Below are 15,741 nucleotides of genomic sequence, written 5' to 3'. Positions count from 1 at the left end.
TGCTGGGTCTTTGTGGCAAGGGCTTTCTCTAGTTGTGTTGAGTAGGGTCTAATCACTAGTTGCATTGCATGGGCTTCTCATTGCAGTGGCTCCTCTTGTTGCAGAGCACATGCTCTAGGCAAGAGCGCTTCAGTAGCTGTGGCACACAGGCTTAGTTGCCGTGAGGCATGTGGAATTTCCCCAGACCGGGGATCGAACCTGTGTCCCCGGCATTGGCAGGTGGATTCTTAACCACTGGACCACTGGGGAAGCCCATCCGAAGAGTTTTTGTTTACGTGGGTTGTGTCTACAGATATTTACCATATTCTTATCAGAACTGAGAAATGTTTAAAGTACAAGAAAGTACACTACTCAGTGTCAGAGGGACATGGTTGTCCCGTGTCATGGACGTGCACTCAGGAGGAGAGGGAAACAGAGACACCACGTAGTACCATCAGGAAGAGAGCTGACCTTTGCCAACATGCACAGAGGATCTTGTCCACCTCCCCCAGGACTCTCTGGAACCTCCCTTGCAAGCTAGTGGTCTAAGTCAAACATGGCAATTCTGATGTAACTAGAATTACTTTCCACCAAAGACATCTATAATCATCATAAATTTAAGAAGGGAACTTGGATTTGAGATTATTCTTTGGATGGACCTAGAGACTATCTCATGAAGCGAAGTCAGAGACAGAAAAATATGTGATACCACTTACATGTGGAATGTAAAATATGACACAAATAAACTTATTTATAAAACAGAAATAGACTCACAGACATAGAGAAACAGACTTATGGCTACCAAAGTGTTTGGGGGAAGGGTGGGATAAATTAGGAGTTTGGGATAAACATATACACACTACTGTATAAAATACCTTGTAATAACCTATAATGGAAAAGAATCTGAAAAAGAACATGCATATACATATATATATATATATATAAAATTGAATAACCTTGCTGTACATTTGAAACTAACAAAACATTATAAATTATACTTTAATCAAAAAAAAAAGACCATTAAAAAACATTGTTCCTTTGGGCCCCTCTCCAGCTAAGTACCAAGGGACAATTTGGGGAATTTGTTTTTCATATAAAGGCTTTACTGAATTCAGCATTAGTGAAACGGTCTGCATTGCGCATCCTGGAAAAAAAGCATTGTAGTTAGTTGAATAACTGGCACTAGCCAGAGGACTGCTGTCCCAACCACTGTCCCCAGCAGAGCTCAGTTGTGTCCCCAGGGGCAGCTTTCCATGGATGGCAAGGAGCAGACAGATGTCTGTGGCTTTCTCAGAAATCCAAGGAGGGGGCTGCAGGTGGGTATCATGCCACTGACTGAATGTGGCTGCCTGAGAAAGCTTCTGGCACATCCTACTCCAGTTACATTATCACAAGATGGTGTGTCAAGTCCTGACTATCGGACTGTGAAAATGTCAACACATTTGTGTGTGTGGTTTTTTTGGTGGGGGGGGGGGGCGGTGGCTGTAATGTTGTCCAGCACACGTATCCGGCATCCAATCATTTGCTGAATGAGCATGTGTCCGTCTCCCAACAGAACAAGGCCCTCGCCTTCTGCAGGTGGAAATTCATTGTGCAAGTGTAGGACAGTGTGATTAGGTAATGTCTTAGGAAGACTTATTTTTACTCTCGGTCTTCTAGTTGGATTTGTGATGAATTGATTTAAAAAAATTACATCATCATATTTCAACTCTTAACATGACATCAAAACTTGTAGGACTACAAGAAAAGTATTGGGTGGAGAGTTTAAAAAATTGGGGGGTGTTCTGATGGCCCCAAGTTCAGGGCCCACAGGAATATCTGAATCCTGCTTTCTGCCATAGTTCCTCCTCCTGTTGAGGTTTGGGGGACAATCCAACACAAAGCTTGGAGAATGAAATGGCAACCCACTCCAGTACACTTGCCTGGAAAATCCCATGGTTGGCCACAACTGAGCAACACAGAGCTTTGGTAACTGGGAAGTGAAACGTGTAATAATTTACTGTGAAATGAACCTAGGTTCCAGATTCTAATGCTGAGAATGCTAGCAAGCTGGGGTCGAGCACAGGGCTGAGGCTGGGCCAATTGGGCCCAAACCCAGATGCCAGTTCTTAACACAGGGCCCCAGGGAAAAATAAGAAGGGAGGTGCCAGGCTGTGGGCCTGCTCTGACCACTTTACAATGGAGGGAGGAGTTCCACTGGGCACAGCAGCCCACCAGTCTCCCAGGCCACACATGGCACAGGGTGTGGGCGGCTGGTGAGTGTGAAAAGGTGATCGGTGCCTTCACTCAGGGAAGAGCCAGGTAGGATGCATCATTTCTTCTCTGGGAGGGCACCCGGCATCACTGGGGGAGTCATGGACTGGCCTGTGTCTGGTCAACTATGAGCTCCACTGGGTTCCAGAGACACAGACATGCTGGAACATGAGTGTCTTTGGCAGGAACCTGGTTTTGTTTGTGGCTCAGTACACAGTTTCCAGGGCAGTTCCTGGCAAACGTAGGCCTGAATAAGTGTTTGCAAGGTGAACCTAGGAGCTTTGGGTGGGGGCTCTGGTGCGTATACTCAGACAGCAGTATGTGAGATGGCCAAGCACAGGTGCTGCTGAGGCCAGGCCTTCTTGACTGGGCTTGGGGATGCTCTGGGCTTCTCCCAGAGCTTCTGGGCCAGAACCTTGAGGTGAGCCCAGGTAACTGCTGAAGGAAAGCAGACTTCACAGACAAGGACTGGAGAACTGCCCTTTAGGGATCAAGGTCAGGAATTTGTAGATCCGATGTTTTGCTTGGCTGCACAATGTTTGACAAATTGTTGAACTCTTATTGAAATGTTCTCTTCTTGAAATGTTCAATCAAAATTTATTTTCCAATAAAAAACTAGAAGATGTGGCAATGCTGGCTCTGGCAGGTCCCTTCCAACCCCCTAGCCCAGCAGGTGGTTGGCTCCTGACCCCTGTCCCACCACCCTGCCACTGTCCACCTTTTCTAGGTCCCCATCACTCTTCCTGTGTCTCTTTTCTCTGGAACCACTGCGACAGCTTTCCTGCTAGCCCCCTGTCAAGTGTGCACTGTTTTGGCAGTTGCTGCCTCTGAGCCCTCCACTGCAGGCGCTACTTGCAGGCTGAGATCCAGCCCTGTGCCAGGAGGCCTCCAGGGCTCTGGCCACCTCTCTGCTGCTGTCCCCCTAGTATTCCATGAGGAGGCCCAAGCATCTCAGACTTAGCCTATAAAACTAAATTCCCAGTTTTGTGAGCCAGACCTATTCCTCCCCGTCTTTCCGGCCAATGTTGACTGCATCCCAGACCTGCCTCTTTCTCTCACAGCTCACAAAATCATGCCTACTGTATCTTCAAAACACATCCCAGATGCCATTGTCTCACCAGTCTGGACATCACTGCCACCTCCTCCATGCTCCCATCATCTCCAGAGTGACCCTTTCAACAGTGGGTCCCCTCACCTTCCTGAGACCCTCTGTGGTTTAGTTTTCATTCAGAGTGAAATTTCAACTCTGAATTGGGACTTTTAGCAGCTGCTTCCCTCATCTCATTTGCTCCAGATTTGCTCTGTGGTTGCTGAGGCTCCTTCCTGTGAGTCCTGGGGTGCTCCTCACCAATCCACATGCCTTGCTTCCTTTGTGATTCAGCTCAAAGGTGATCTAATCTGAGCCCCCCACTACCCCATATTTAATACAGGCCTTAGAATTGTGTTGGTCTTCCCTTGTGGCTCATAAGGTAAAGAACCTATCTGCAATGAAGGCAAACACAGGTTTGATCCCTGGGTCGGGAAGATCTCTTGGAGAAGGGCAAGGCAACCCACTCCATTATTCTTGCCTGGAGAATCCCATGGACAGAGGAGCCTGGTGGGCTACAGTCCATGGGGTTGCAAAGAGTCGGACACAACTGAGGGACTAACACTCATTTTTTCACTTTTAGAATTGTTCCAGGCACATAGTAGGCACTCAAAAGCCCTCAGTGTGCTTTGAATAAATGAGTGCTGTCCCTCCAGCCACCAGGCCTCTCTCTACCCAAAGGAGATGGGTTAGGACCACTCTTTGCCCAGGGTGGTCCAACAGAAATGGAATGCAGCCAGGATGTCATTTAAAATTCCCAAGTGGCTACAATTAAAAAGAAAAAAGAAGATTTAATTAATTTTAACACTATATTTTAATGCAATTGTCCCACACACTATCATTTTCACATGTAATAGGGCTTGTAGGCTGCAGTCCATGGGGTCGCTAGGAGTTGGACATGACTGAGCGACTTCACTTTCACTTTTCACTTTCATGCATTGGATAAGGAAATGGCAACCCACTCCAGTGTTCTTGCCTGGAGAATCCCAGGGATGGGGAGCCTGGTGGGCTGCTGTCTATGGGGTCACACAGAGTTGGAGATGACTGAAGCGACTTAGCAGCAGCAGCAGGGCTTCCCCGGTGGTTCAAAGAATGCCTGTAATGCAGATGTGGGTTCTATCCCTAGGTTGGGAAGATCCCTTGGAGCAGGGCATGGCATGGCAACTCATTGCAGTATTCTCGCCTGGAGAATCCCATGGATTGAGGAGCCTGGTGGGCTACAGTCCATAGGGTTGCAAAGGGTGAATGACTAAGCACACACACCACTTGTAAAAAATACAATTATTTACTTTTTCACATTTTACATTCTTTTCTTCACACCACACCTTCGAAACCTGATATTTTATATTCACAGCACATGTCAACCTGGACTTGCCACATTTCTAGTGCTTGTCACATGTGGCTAGAAGCCACCTTACTGGATGTTCTCCACCACATCTTACTCCTACTTCTTCTTCAGCCTTCTGGCAGCACCTTAAGTGTCAAGCCACTGCTCAGACTAGACCTGATTTTCACTCAGTATTCCTTCATAACTCCCTATACTTCTCTTTCAAAGCACTTATCACAGCCTGTAATTAGGTACTTGTATTCAACGAACGTGTGTCTTCCCTCCATGGTGAGAAATCATATGCTGGTAGACAGAGCCGCTGTTACAGTTCGCTTCCAGTGCCTGATTTAGTGCCTGGCCGGTAACAGACACTCAGTAAACATTTGTGAATTAATGTGTTCAAAGGTTTCATTCTTTCCTTTTCTCTGCACTTCTTTTCGCTACTGTATATTTTTATCCATATCTTCTGTGGAACTTCACTATGTTTTTGCTTTAGTATATTCTCAGATTACTTCTAGGCAAACTACCTCCTTATTAATATTTCCTAATTTTAATCCCCTATTTGGTTGAAGTCACTGTTTTTCTCTTTGGCCCCGCCGCGCGGCTTGAAGGATCTTCGTTCCCTTTAAAAAAGCAGATCTGAGAGACGACTCGGTCGGTGGACGGTGGTCAAACGTCCCTGCACCAGCGGCAGGTGCAACAAGAGCAGAATGGTCTGGATGCGAGCTGACACGGCACCAACCCTCCCCCGCTTTCCCCCCCCCCCCGCCCCCCGCCCCCCGCCCCGGCCCTGAACTCTCGGGCGCGCCTTCCTACCAGCGGGCGGCCCGCGACACCGCGCCTTCCAGCGCCTTCCGCCCAGACCCGCTCTCGACCGTTCCCTTCGCCGCTTCCGGCACTTAGAAAGGCCAATCGTCATATTCGAGGCCAAAAGACCCGCCCCCTGTGGGAAACTCGTAGCCAATCCAGCTTCTCGCTCCCTCGGCGATTTGTGCGCCTGGACGCAAGACCTTGTCCAATCCGACCCCGGACGTTCTTCTGGTCCCGCCCCAGCCCGTCCTAGAAACTGTCAATCTTTCCTTCTCCCTTGGCCCCATGCGCACTTCCTCTCCGACGCCGTGACGTAAGCAGCCCTGTGCCCGAACTCGGTGGACCAATGGTGGTGGCGGATACGGCGGGCCAATGGGAGGTAACGTCTCATGCTGCCGGCGCCGCCGCAGCCGCCGCCGGGTCCCGGAGCCAGAGGCCGCCCGAGCCGGAGCGCGATGGAGCGAGGGCCCCAAGCGGGGAGGCGCCGCCGAGCGCGCGGCCCGACGCCCCCTCAGTGAGAGCCAGACTGCCGCGGCGCCGCCCGAGGGCGGGCTCGTCTCCGCCCGCCTCGCCGGCGCTCGGAGCCCGCGCCGCCTTCCCGCTCGGGCCGCGGGCCGGTGACGGGCCGGGGCTGCATGGCCTCGCCCGCGCGCCGCCGCTGAGCCGCGGGCCAGAGCCGGAGTCGGAGCCGGAGCCGGTGAGAGCCGCGGCCGCGCGGGGCTCGGGGCGGGCGTGGGGCGGCCTCGCGGCCTGCAGGCCTTGCGCGCCGGGCGGAGCAGCGCGGCGGGCTCCTGCGGGCCTGGGGTCCAGGGTCCGGGACAGTGGTGACGGCGCTCTGGGTCTCCGGGTGGACTTGTGGGGGGATTCAGGTGGGCCTGTGGGGGGCAGCCGGGCGGGACGACGGTGGTCTTCGGGCGGACTTGGGGGCTGGGGGCCCCGAGGGGCTCCAGGCTGACCTGAGGGGCAGGCGAGGGCTAGGGTGGGCTCGGGGTTGGCCTGGAGGGCCCAGAGGGCCGACGAGGGGCTCTTGGCGGGCCTGGAGCCTTGGTAGGGGGGGGCTACAGGAGTCCCGGGCAGCATTGAGGGGCAGAGGATGGACTGTGGGCGGGCAGGGGCCGACGGGGGTCTTCAGGGGTTCTGAGGAGCCGACAGGGGTTCGGGGCAGGCCTGCGGGGGGGCCGTAGGCTGCTGAGGGTGGGCTCTGGGTGAGCCTGCGAAGCCCGAGGGGCCGACGGGGCGCTTCGGCTGGGCCTGGTGGACCTGGGGGTCCCGGGGCAGCGCGAGAGGCAGATGGGGGGCGGTTGGGCGTTCCAGGCGGGCCTGGGGGGCCCAGGCAACCTTGAAAGGCCGGCCCGGAGCTGCGGAGGGCCCCGGGCACCTGGAGAGCGGGGCGCCGACCTCTGACCCGCGGGAGGGGCGCATTCGCGGTGTGGGCTGTAGTTGTTATTCCCAGCGTCCCTATTATTATCGCTGTTTTGAAATGGGAGCAGGCGGCTTCGGGCTCCAAGCCGGAGGGGGCGGGAGAGCCGGGGCCCTGGAGGGAGAGGGGGCGCTGGGGCCGCGGGAGGCGCGTGGGCCCGCGGAGGGGCAGGAATGCGGGGCAGCGGCGCGGGGGTGTTTCGGGGGGAGGGTAGGCGGGACTGGGGGCGGGTGGGAGGGAAGCGGCGGCGGCGGCTGCACCAGCAGCAGCCCTTGGCCTCAAGGAACAATGTGAGACGTTGCCTGAAATGTTAATTTCCGTTCCTCATTTCATCATCCCCTGGCAGGGCGGTAGCTGTGAGTGTGTGTGTGTATGTGTATGTGTATGTGTGAGGGTGTATGTAGGGTTGGCCCTGCCACATGGTTTCAGTCCCCTCTCAAAGAGGGATTGTGTTGAGTCTTGTATCTCTGGCGTTTTGCGGGGAGTCTTAATTTTTCTTGGGGGCTGCTCTTTTCCCGGTGTCCTGTCAAGCTTTTCTGCTTCTGTTGTTTCCTGTCCCAACTTCCGAAGAGTTTTGGAAGAGGCTTTTGGAAGATTAAGCTGGCCTAAGAGGGCTCCGTGCTCTCAGAACCATTTTCTTTCTAGCAGTTCAGATGGAGCAGGTTAGGTTTCATGGTTTCTATAGGCTTTGAGAAGCTTTATATTCGTTTGCAAGAATTTCTCCATAGTCACATTTCAGACTTTCTTATATGGTGAGAGGGTCTTCTGAAGTGACTTGCGCAATATCCTTCACATTCCTTCTCCGCTGAGGAGTGAGAGTGTATGCAGTTGTTAAATTGCAAAACTTAGACTATTCTGATCCTTTGGTGGTGGTGGGGGGGTGGTGATGAAATGCTGTTAGCCAAAAGATGTAAGATGATTCTGCTTGTGGAAAAAGTGCCATTGAAACAGTTACTATTTTTGGTTCCTGCAGACCCAGTCAATGGCATAACTTGGATAGTTCTAAATCAGAGACCCTGAGACTGCATTTGCTCTCTGTAGGACCCTGATTGCTCTTCCTCAGTGTTGCCATCCTGGAGGACCTGAGTTCTGTTTGTGTCTTTTGAGGAGGATTGCACAAGTACTCTGGTATTACTTTGAAACTGTCGTTAGAGAAGAAAAAGAGAACACATCTTGCTCAACCTAGATTGTGACCCTTGGTCCCCCGCCCTCCATTCAGCTGTTGTCCGCCCTCTGTGGTGTCACGCTCAGGAGCAGGCTCGCCTTTGATAGGCTGGCTCTCTGGACAGAGGAAACAAAGACCAAGTTGCTGTGACATTTTCCTCTGTTCTTTGTGCGTGCCTCCTGAGTTAGTTAAAAAGCTGCCCAAAGATAGTGCCAAATTTGACCCAGATTTGGAACTTGGAAAAGGTCTTTTTCTTCTAAGTTTTGTGTGTTTTTTTTTTTTTTTTTGGTGAGAAAATGTGCATAACAAGATTTACCAGAAGTTTGTTTTTAAAGGTGTCACGTAATTGTGAATTTCTCCTTTGCAGTTGTACCTCTGGGTTGCTACTGTTGGATGTTTTTCTCTGGGTGTGCTGTGGGCCCGGCCGTGATAATTGCACTGCACAGCAGGCCTTTCATCTCTCCAAACCAGATGGGCTGCTTGGGACCAGTGGCTGTCATCTCAGCTTTAATTACAGTGTTGATACAGTGACAAGTAGAACTTTCTGCACATAGAGTTAAAAAAACTATGCTATTTGTATTGAAGAGTATTTGTCAAGATGCTTTGTGATCCTTGAGTTTTTAAGTACATTTGACATAGTAAGGTTCCATTTCATCCAGTATGAGAGAGGAGTTATTTTGCATAGGATGGCACTGAGCCCATCATCAATTAAATAACATAATTAGAGAGCCAGTAAATGCCGGTTCAGGGCATGATCGTCATTTGTTGCCAAAATAAGTGTTTTGATCTGTCCATTATCCTGTGGAAGTCCCTTCATGTCTCAAATGAAAGTGTAATGGATGAACTTCCTTTAATAGCAAGACACTCTCGAGTTGATAGGTGAGACTGAAGCTGCACTGCTTGTCTGGCCGCGCACCGGGTCAGTTCACCATTGTTCAGTCAGTGCTCTGTGGGGATCGAGCTCGGCCATTTGGTAAACTTAACGCAAAAAATAAGTGAATGCAAATAACTGAAAGTTAAACTGTCTTGAAATGTTTTCATATGTGTTCTCTTAATTTGAATTTCAAATGGAATTTCTTTGCAGTTCAACTTTTCCAGTTTTATCTTAAAGCTATACAGGAAAGAAAAAAAGAGGTCAATCCCCGGCACCTGGAATGCAGGCAGTTAGAAAGGCTTTTTAAAAAGGCTTAGGAAAGGATCCACGTTAACACCTACTTTGTTAATTCTGATAGAGATGTTTCTATTCCAAGTGGTTATGTTGTTGTTGTTTGATGGATGTTATTCTTGATATCTTTTAAGCCAGAGTCAGGCTCAGCTGTGTACATCAATGTATGTTTTTGTTAGCATTCTTCTGTGCTTTCCTTAACTCCCATTCTTCCCTCTCCATATTTAAAATTTTCTTCAAATTCAGCTTTGGACCAGATAGTTTTTGTTTTTTTTTAATATGACTGTGCTGGGTCTTCATTGCTACGTGGACTTTTTCTCCAGTTGCAGTTTGAGAACTTCCCATCGCATGGGGTTCTCTTGTTGTGGAGCACTGACGTTAGGTGCCCAGGCTTCAGCAGTTGCAGTGTGTGGGCTCAGCAGTTGTGGTGCAGGGGCTTAGTTGCTCCTTGGCTCTTGGGCTCTCTCTGGACCGAGGATGACATGTCTCCTGCGTTGGCAGGCCGATTTTTTACCCCTGAGCCATCAGGGAAGCCCAAATAGTGTTTTATTTATTTAGTGTTTTATGTATATGCTAGAACTACACTCATTTTTAAGAAAAGTGTCCCAAATGATTATTAATCAGTCTAACCCTGCTTGTGTGACCCCCCCCCCCCCCCCCTGCCCCCCAGCCCACACACACACTTCACTCAGGTCTTTTCAAACCTGATGCTTTGGCTACACTGGCCTTTCATTTCCTAGGAGGCCTCTGCCTGGACCAGGGTCTTGCTGAGTATCCTTTATTGTCTCCCTTGCAAGTCTTCCCTACTTGCCCCCACCCCAAAACCTCTAAGATAACCCCTGCTCAGCCTTTGGGTCTTAGTTAAATATGCTTCCTCATAGAGTCTTCTTATAAGCCCACCTTGTAAGCCATGTAGAACTTGACACAGTTGATCAGATGTAATTGGTTTGTATGTGCCCTGAGATAGCAGGGCGGTAAGCTTAATAAAAGTAGGCATGGTTTCTTTGTCATCCGAGTTACAGGCTAGAAATGACCATAGTCATAGAATTGGCTCAAGAAGTATTTGTTGAATTGTTCAGAGACTGTGTATGGAAGTATTTGAGTAATTCTGAAAGGACAAACTTAGGATTATGAACATTTATTTGACTAGAAATTATGCTGTGTACATTTTAGCTGTTTTCCCATTTGTTATCATTACAAGTTTACCTTTACAATTTAGGGGAAGGTGTGAGGCATGGCTTTTACAGTTGGCACAAAACAAGAGACAAAAGAAAATGTCCATAATTGAGGCGGGTTCTCTTTGTAGAAGAAGAAGAAAGTTCTCTGTGAAAGCAGTTTTGGTAGGACTGCTATGTTGGGGCCACAGTCAGGCTGGCCAGGTGTCCTCTGCTGCTGGTGCTGCTCATGTGTCGTGTCAACAGTGGTTTAGTGTCATAGTCGAGTCCCTTGGAAGGTTTAGCATTTTTTGATTTAGTTTTTAACTTCCTGAGCAGTTGTGATAAAAAACGCCAAAGCAATATAAATTCTCCAGAATGGAGGCAGCCCTCTTTACGTTTATCCCTTATCCCCCTGCTCCGTTTTGGTATTTTAATGAAGGAAAAAAAAAATCTCTTTGGGGAGAAACTCACGAAAATAGGGTTGTATGTGGTTTATGTTTTCTAAAGTTTAAAAAATGAATCTGTTATGTACTTGGGAAAAGGTTGTTATTGAAAACCCTTGTTACTGAAAACCCTAATTGTGGACATAATTTGGGTGATAAAGATTTGAGTTCTTGGCTTAGATAACAGTAGGTTTAGGTTTGTGTGGTTTTAACATTTTAGGTGAGGGGGATTGGTTGTTTTTGAAACTAAAGACATCATTCTAGAACTTGAGAAAACCATCGGTTCCAACTATGATCCTTTGAGTAAACAGTTAAGGGGGTTTTCAGTGTAAAGAAGTCTGGTTTATTAATATAGCTCAGATATTTCAAGGGCTGAAATGACTGAAAATCCTGTTGCAGGGTACAGCTTCTGGGAAGCCCACCCCAACCAGGATCGAGGTGAGCGGTGCAGTCTGAGTTACAGAGTGCTTGCTGGCTGGGCGAGACCCGCATGTCCAGTCCTGCCCTTGGCATCTGTGCAGTGAATTATTTATTATCCTGAAAATCTGTAGGTGTTCTTTTTCCACTTGTAAAGAAACCAGTGTGCACCTCATCATGACATAATGTTGGCCTTTTCTCAACTAAAAACATTTTTGATCACTTAGATTGAAAAAGAAGTGTTTTTTTGGTCAAGGTTAACTAAAATTCATAAAATCCTTCCTTCTCCAGCCACTTGTTCAACTAAAAAAGGTGACCTTTAAGAAGGGCTGGGATTGAAATTTAATTTGTAAATGCCTAATAACTTTCTGATATCAGAGATTATTTTTCATCTAAAATACAGCAAGTAGATTGTTCTCAGCTCATCAGTAGAGAGTGTCCCATCCTCTTCCCCTTCCAGTGGTTGTCTTCAGACCCAGAATGCGAATGTGCTGGAATAATGAACGTTTCTAAATACTGAGAGCATTGCGGGAAGGTGCTTGGTTCATAAGGTTTGGGCTAAAGTTACAGTGTTTTTGTGTTTTTCTTTTCTACTTCATTCATATCCAGCAAAGTAAAACTTTCATTTAATTCAGGGTGAAAATGTAGACTTGAAGATATTATGGCTATATTGTGTAAACTTACCTAAAACAGAGAGCATGAGAAATGCAGTGGAGAACCTTATTACTCTTAAGAAATTAAGCCTTGCTAGTGTGCTTCTAAATGCGGTTTTACATCCTGTAAAACAGGAAGTAAGAATAAAAACTCAACAAAACCCCAAGACACCACTCTTGAAGGAATTAACTAAAAAAAAAAAAAATTACTAAAACGCCTGATTAATTAAAGGATGTGCAGAGCATTTTATAAGAAGTCTTACCCTTTTGGATCCTTACAGAGGAGAACGGCCAGCCTTAGGGGTTGAAAACTGTAGCCCTCAAGGTGATTATGTTTTCAAAGAATTTCTAGACTTTGTGAGTTCTTTCTTTGCCAGAGTTGTATGATTGGCTTCTAATATATTTGACTCTAGCTTACCTACATAGAGGTTTCCATTATCTTGAGAAGAGTCCATCTAGAATATGAAGTTTTTGAGTTTGGAGGTTAATATATGAAATATGCTTAAACTCAGAATGTTTTCTTATGGGGAAAAATTTCCCCTAATACTTGGGAAAGGTGACCTTTGAAGTGTCTTATCATTTAGTGTGAAACTTAGAAAAGTAACATGTGCTTTCACTCATATCCTGAGTGATTTCAGCAGCTATGACCTTAATGAGGTACGTGTGAACTTTGTTTTTCTTTGGTAAAGTGATTAGATCTGATTCTGCTGAATCTGGGTTCTCATCAGATGACTGACTTTTTAAAGAGTATGTTTAAGCAATAACTAATCTTTAAAAAAAAAGTTATTTAATGGCACAGTGAAATTTTAGAAAGTTGGGGAGAAAATCTCTTATAATTTAACCCATAGCATCTCCTTTTCCTTGATGTTTTTCTTCTAAGCCTCCCAAGTCTGTTGGCTGGAGGGAGGTGGGACCCGGAATGGAGGTGAGGGGCGGGGGTTGACTCAGGCGGCTGTGAAGGGTGGAGGAAACATGGTCTAAGGGTTTGGAGAAGCCCTTGTGAGTTTTCCGTTTCAGTGCTGTCACTGCTTATTTTCTGTGACTGTAACAAATGACCAGGGCTGGTTCCTTCTGCCAGTTCCAGGGAGACTTCATTTCCTTGCCTCTTCATCTTTTGGAGGCTCTTCACTTGGGCCCTTCCTCCATCTTTAAAGCTGGCAACCTTGCATCTCTCTGACCTTAGTCCAAAGTCACGTCCTCCTTTGACTCTCTTCTGCCTCCGTCTTCGACTTTTAAAGACCCCTGTGATTATGCTGGGCTCACCAGAATCATCCATGGTGGTCAGTCCCCTGTCTATTGATTACTAGCCTGAGTTGTCTAGAGGTGCCAGGGATCAGGGTGTGGACCTCTTTGGGGGAGTCTCTCTGCTGACCGCAGTAGGCTTGGCGTCCTTAGATGCTGACCTTACAGGTGAGGTTGGGTCAGGTCAGTGTGCAGTAGGCTCTGGCACTTGGTCTTGGTTCACCGGAGCTCTCTTGATTCCTGGAAGACACAGTACCATTGGTCAGCTAGTGTAGTTTGGGATTGACAGGGTATGGTGGAAATGCACATTCTGTATAAAGTACTGTTTTATTTTAAAGTTTTATTTATATATTTTAATTTCATTAAAAAAATTAAATGACATATTATTTTTTTGGCTGCGTCACTTGGCATGCAGTATTTTAGTTTCCTGACAGGGATCCAATGTGTGCCCCCTTGCAGTGAAAGTGGTCTTAACCACTGGACTGTTGGGAAGTCTCAAGGTTTTGTTTTAAATAAACTTTCTTTTTCGGAATAATTTTAGATATACAGAAAAATTGCAAAAATAATAGAGAGTTCCATTATATTCTTTATTCAGGTCCTCTGTTATTAGTATCTTACATAGCAACATTAAGGTTGGCAAAGCTAAGAAATTAGCATTGATACGTTATGCTGTTAATTCAACCCCTGATGCATTTAGATTTCACTCACTTCCCACTAATGTCCTTTTCCTTCTCCAGGATCCCACATGGCGTTTAGTTGCAGGTCTCCTTAGTCTCCTCCTGTCTGGAACAGGTTTCCAGGCTTTCCTTGTTTTTCATGACCTTGGCAGTTGTGAAGAGTACAGCCTTTGTTTTTTCTGTCGTCGTAACCATTCACCCATTTGGCACTGTGTAAAGCCACTGTATCAGCAGTTGTGTAGCTGACTTCTGGTTTTTCTGAATGTGGCCTGCTGTGTATTGGGAGGATAGTTGGGAACTGGGGTGAGTACACGTCTTAGGGAGGGGCCTCTGAGACTGGACAGACAGCTTTCCCCACGTTCCACTGATGTGGTCAGATGTTCATTGGTTGCTCACTGTGTGCAGAACTGCATGGTGGATGCAGGGAGAGGAAGGAGGATGTGGGGCCGGAGCTGCCCGCAGAGGCCAGGGCACTGTGAACTCTGGAGGTGTGCTGGAGGAAGCCCTCTGGTGCGCAGAGCAGGGGCAGTAGCAGAGTCAGAAGGCTCTGGACAAAGGTGGGCAGGATGGGTGGTAACGTGAGGACGGCCCGGAGCCCAGGCAGGAGCCAGTAGTGGCTGAAGCCAGGAAAGCAGAGCGCGTTCTGAGTGTGCGTTCTGGGGAAGAGGGCCCTGCTGATGGGGATGGGGAGGCGGAGACCACAGTGGGTGGTGTCAGAGAGGCTAGAGGAATGCCAGTGCATGGTGGGCAGAAAGCTTGGCGGTGAGCGCCCTGCGCCTGGATCTGGGGCCGGGAGAGGTAGTATCTAGGGCTCGGGTGGAGGGAGAGTGGCCAGGTGGCCACTGCTCATGAGAGGCCCTGCCTCATCTTCTGGCTGTTCTTGTCCCCCTGCTGTCCTTTGCTTTGGGATGAATATCAGGTTTAAGAAGGTCTCAGTGGAAGAGACACTGTTAGGGAAAGTGGGAACACCATTTTATGGGGAAAAGTATGTGATGATGACCAGGAAGAGCTAGATGACGGGGTTGAGATTTTGCTGTAGGAATGATGCCTGAGTTCACATACATGGGAGAGGTAATGTCCTGGGAAAGTGACTGAGGAATGAAGTGTGTCTGCTGGATCCTGGCTGGAGGCCGCTCAGGGGACAGGGAGGGCCTCCCATTATAAAGCAGTCCTCAGAGTGTCCAGGGAATCTTGAAAGTGGGCTGTGTGGGCAGGATAGTGTTTCCTGACAAGTATTGATGTACATACTTGAGCGTCGAATGAGAGGGATGACCAGTTTTAGGGAAGGTGCCCTGCCTGTGGAGCTGTGACAGACCCAGGTGCTCCGTCTCTGGTGCTTGCCCCACTGCAGGGAGGAGTGGGCCATTCCCCAGGAGCCTGTGATTGGCTTGAACACCTCTTTTGACCCCTACGTTCAACTGCAGGCCCAGCAGAGTAGCTCTGGGTCCAAGTGGTAGGAGCTGGAGAAGCAGCCTACGGTGGAGGTGGTGGATGTATCCAGAGGAGAAGGACCGCCCTATCTTAGGCTTCTGGATGCTGTCTGCTTTGTGTCTCTCATAGTTCTGCGCACATGTTATGCACATAGGATTAGATGCTTAGCCAGTGTTTGCCCAGGAGATCGATGTTAAAAAGCTCTCGGCTGAGAAAGGAGTGGCACCTGGCAGGAGAGCCTCAGTGTCTGCTTGGAGCTCGTGTGCTTTGAGGCTGCGTGGGGGCCTGCTTGCGTGAGTAGGCGCGGTTGGTTGGCTTCACGCCATCAGAACAGAGCCTCTGCCCTGCTCTGTCACAGCACGCTGGTCATGTGCCGTGTCACACGGACTTCGTCCTTTGGTCTGGCCGTGGGCGGGGCAGCAGTGACACTCAGGGCGTCTGGCTGCTGGCCTTCAGCGGGGGATGGCCTCTGTAGGCTGTACTGTTTCTGGCAGGGCCCTGAATTGCTCGCAGTC

At 48.6% G+C, this 15,741-nt stretch overlaps 1 protein-coding gene across 6 annotated transcripts in view; it reads left to right on the top strand.

Annotated features, from left to right (window-relative positions):
- Positions 1-5,735: 5,735 nt before the first annotated feature.
- ANKRD11 (ankyrin repeat domain containing 11) overlaps positions 5,736-15,741 on the top strand; it is a 118,015-nt gene continuing 108,009 nt past the window's right edge. For 3 of the 6 annotated variants that reach the window (XM_069552696.1, XM_069552694.1, XM_069552697.1), the window contains exon 1: positions 5,788-6,153. The gene's annotated coding sequence lies outside the window, so the exon portion shown is untranslated. Of the gene's footprint in view, positions 6,154-15,741 lie in introns of all 6 variants that reach the window. The other 3 variants (XM_069552693.1, XM_069552698.1, XM_069552699.1) reach the window with 3 other exon arrangements.

Source organism: Ovis canadensis, chromosome 14, assembly GCF_042477335.2.
Source record: "Ovis canadensis isolate MfBH-ARS-UI-01 breed Bighorn chromosome 14, ARS-UI_OviCan_v2, whole genome shotgun sequence".
Classification (NCBI taxonomy): domain Eukaryota; kingdom Metazoa; phylum Chordata; class Mammalia; order Artiodactyla; family Bovidae; genus Ovis; species Ovis canadensis.
This window is presented reverse-complemented; position numbering and strand designations above follow the sequence as displayed.